The sequence below is a fragment of the Trichogramma pretiosum genome, unplaced genomic scaffold (assembly GCF_000599845.2).
Source record: "Trichogramma pretiosum strain Unisexual culture from Peru unplaced genomic scaffold, Tpre_2.0 scaffold64, whole genome shotgun sequence".
NCBI lineage: Eukaryota > Metazoa > Arthropoda > Insecta > Hymenoptera > Trichogrammatidae > Trichogramma > Trichogramma pretiosum.
The window spans coordinates 306,716-310,503 of record NW_019641692.1 but is presented as its reverse complement, the minus strand read 5'-3'; positions in this window follow the sequence as shown (position 1 = coordinate 310,503).

The window sequence follows — 3,788 nt, the reverse complement described above, 5'->3', positions numbered from 1 at the left end:
GACTGTATCAGTACTTATCTGCTTATACTCGAATCGTTATAACATTTGAACGAGTTTTAAAGTTATTATCTGAAAATAATATGCAAATTTTTGTTTATTAAAATGAATAATTTAATTGCAAGAGAAAACTAGAACCGAATACTAGACCTTAATTTCTTAACCAGTCGGTTATTGGTAAAGTCACTCTATTAGCTTGAGTTTAATGTAAGTCTGCTATTTGAGCAAGGGTGTATAATTCTTTTAACCTATTTTTATTTTGGTCGTTGAGCATCGAACATGACGAGTACACTCGTAGAGTAATATAATGTGCACACGAGCTAGCAACTTGTTAATTCCTTAACTCGACAGCTGTTGCGTATTACGTATAATTATGCTCGGAAAGAGACGAAAGAAAAAAAGCTTTCCGAGCTTTCGAATTTAATTACTGCTATGCTCGTGTTTTATACATAAGCACACGTTTTTGCGTAAATCGAATGAAAGTTTATATATTTTTTCAAAATGGGGCCGAGATCGAAAAGTCGGGACCGATTTAACTTTCTGCTCGGGCAATCATAATAATAACGTCGCGGCTTCATTAAAGCTCGACTGTGCATATTATACATGTTATATAGATGTGTGTCGTAGGTATATGCTACGTGAGCTTTCCGTTGGTCAAACTTTGGCTTGCGAGCGACGCGTGCTGATGCAGCCAAATGTAAACCGAGGAACTTTGATATGTGTGGCGGATCGTCGCGGGCGTGTTTTTTCTACTTTAACGATGATAATAAGGATAAGCTGTAATTATAAGGAATGAGCGTAGATCGTTGAGCGAGTGATAATAAATGAGATATTATTAGAAAAATGTGTGAAAAATTATAAGTAAAATAAGACAAGCGTCTTTTCCAACATTTATGTATCATATTTGCTGAAATGTTGAAAATATTTTTTCCATCGCGTTTTCGTATTTTTTTCGTCGATATTTCCTAGCGACGTGTAGTGAAGCCTCCAGGAACTTTATTCCACTCCATCGATGTATAGAGCACACCTATGATAAATCGAACACCCACACACACACGACAACAGCATGTTAAATATAATACAATACATTATCGTAAAAAGCGAATTTCGAAAATGATGAATTCTCTATGCGACTCTTGGCTGTCTTTTTTGCGGGATATTGTATAGGCGAACGCCGCAAGATAATTCGTCGGAATGATGTGCGAACGAGAGCTAGAATAGCTGTATAGGTGCGAATTGTGCACGTGCGCACGATGTTCACGGACCGGAAGCACCGAGGTTATATGCGCGTTGATCGAGTGTATTTTCAATTGAGTTTGATCGATATAACGTCACTCTTAATAAATATAATACGCGCAGGCCATGACGCGAGCTGCAACTCCCCGTCTATGTACATGTATATTACATTATAATGCCAAATCTGTATAATGTATAACACGGAGCACTATATGGTACGTGTAAATGTACTTTCATCATTCATCCATGAAAGGATCCGCGCTGGTAACGCGGACAAGCGGATTATTATTAAAGCTTAATTTTCGAGCTAGTCAATTCGATTAATATTTGCAATATTATACCAGTATTATACGATTTTTTTCGCTCGTTCTGCACCGACTCTAGTGCGAATTTAGCGAAAAAGGAAAGAGTAAAGATACAACGGAAAGATCCTTGATATATGTATAAAAATATATACACGAAGCCAAGTCGTAAGAGAGAACGAGCGAGAAGGCTTATATATGTGTATATGGAAGTGCAAAAGATCGCGTTATTCCCCGAGAAAACGAGAAGTCATACGCGCCAGAGGTTCATACAGCTTGCACGCATACACGAGCTCGATCCGAAAGAGTCTGAGAGAGAAAGAGACTGGGCGATAAAGAGAAAAGTAGCGGCAGCATCGGGGGCCGCAGCAGCGTATCCCGCAATGGGATCGTAAGGTGAAAAAAAACGAGTCTCCAGCGTGGTCAGGGCCAACCAAGCCTCGGCGCGCACAGCCTCTCGTATACTCGCGCCGCACATACACACGTTATATAGACGCAGCTGCGATAAGCCACGTAAAGTGAAAACGTACCAGAGCTTTTCGGAGGCATGGACAGTATATCGCTGCTCTTCTTTTTTCTTTTCTTTCTTTTTGCTTCATCCTACTCCTCCCTCTCTGTCTTTCTTTCTTTCTCTTTCTCTCGCGAGCCTGTACTTCAAGTTTTTATCAAGAGAGATGCTTCTCTCGCAAGCTCTCTGTGTATACACAGCTGCCACACGTGCAGCCCCGCACGCAATGCCCGCGAGAGTATATAAATGTTGTGTTTGCCGTTGGAATTTTTCACGGAGTACACGCGTGTATATAGCTCGCGAGGATTAACGGATTATCGGATTCGACTGAAATAATTGGCTGAGAGAGTAGCGGCCCCGGCTTCGTGTTTTATATCACACTCGCGCAGCAGCGCACGAGGAGTACGTTTTACTTCCACGCGAAATTGATCGATAGCCAATGATTCGAACTCCAGTTGTACGCTCGTGTTGGAAATTGGCCAGGTGACTGACCGACTTTTTCTTTTTCTTTTTTTTTTTTTCTACAATTGGTAGGAACGATTGGACCCTCGAAATTCCAAGTGGTCTATTTCCATGCTCGAGTTTTAAAATCGGGATCTCCCCTTTACTTTTCCGCTGAAACTTTTTTCAAACTGCACTCGCGGTGGCAGAGAGAGCTTTCGCACGAGGTTAGAATTACCGGAAAACCGCGCGTAATCCCCTGGGTACTTTAATATTTTGCCTCCGAAGGCACGCGAGCGCGTATGAAATTGAGAGATCCTTCGTAATCTCGGTGAGCTAGCGCTTCGTGCTTTGTTTTTTAGATTCGTCAACGTCGCGCGCACCCGCAAGTCCGTGTGACGAGAGGAACTAAGAGCGGCTTTAAATTTTTCACAAAAAAAAATTTACGAGTCATTTAAAGTATAATACACAACGCGCACTCGAGTTTTGGAAAATTTATCATTTTTCCGGTTTAAAAGGAGGTTTGCTTTATACGAATGAAGATAAATCAAGGCTTTATATTCATATTTTGACAATTTTCAATGTATAAATCAATAATATATACATGCACTTTTAAAACGAGCTGCAACAATGAAAAGGCCGCATTTTAAAAGCGGCGCAATATTGCGTATTATATTTAGGTGTTTCTAGCGCATGTGTTAATAAAACCATTGTGAATCGCCAAATTTTTCAGAATATAAAAAAAAAACGAACGATAAAGAAAAGGTTCGGAAGTGCTTGTTCGCTCGCACGCGATGCGCATTATTAACTCTTTATCTCATTCGGCATCGAGCGCTCGCACGCGTGTGAGGTGCGAGGAAAAACTTTGCCCCGCGCCCTCCGAGTTTCTGCATGTGCAGTAGTAGCTTCGCAGCCGATAAATCTGCGGCGAGAGACATTAAACGCATCGAAATATGCTGCAGTTTATGGGGCCACGGCAGTACGTATATATACTTTTGGGTTATATCTTAACGCGTAAGAAAGAGAGAAAAGCGAGAGAGAGGGGAAAAAAACCGGCCCGAGAGCTATTCGGCTTTCTTCGAGGGAGCTAGCTGCGCAAAGTTTCGAGTACTATTTACACGCGCTCGTGGCTATACTATGTACGCGGCTCAAAAGTTGGCTGCATGTGCGTTCGGTGGCTATCTTTCTCGCATACACATATACACATTATAAGCGGCAACTTTGCGCGAACTTCAGAGCCTGAATGCGCTGCATCAGCCGCGAGAGAAAGAGACAAGGAGAGATGCAGATGCTGCGATAACTAT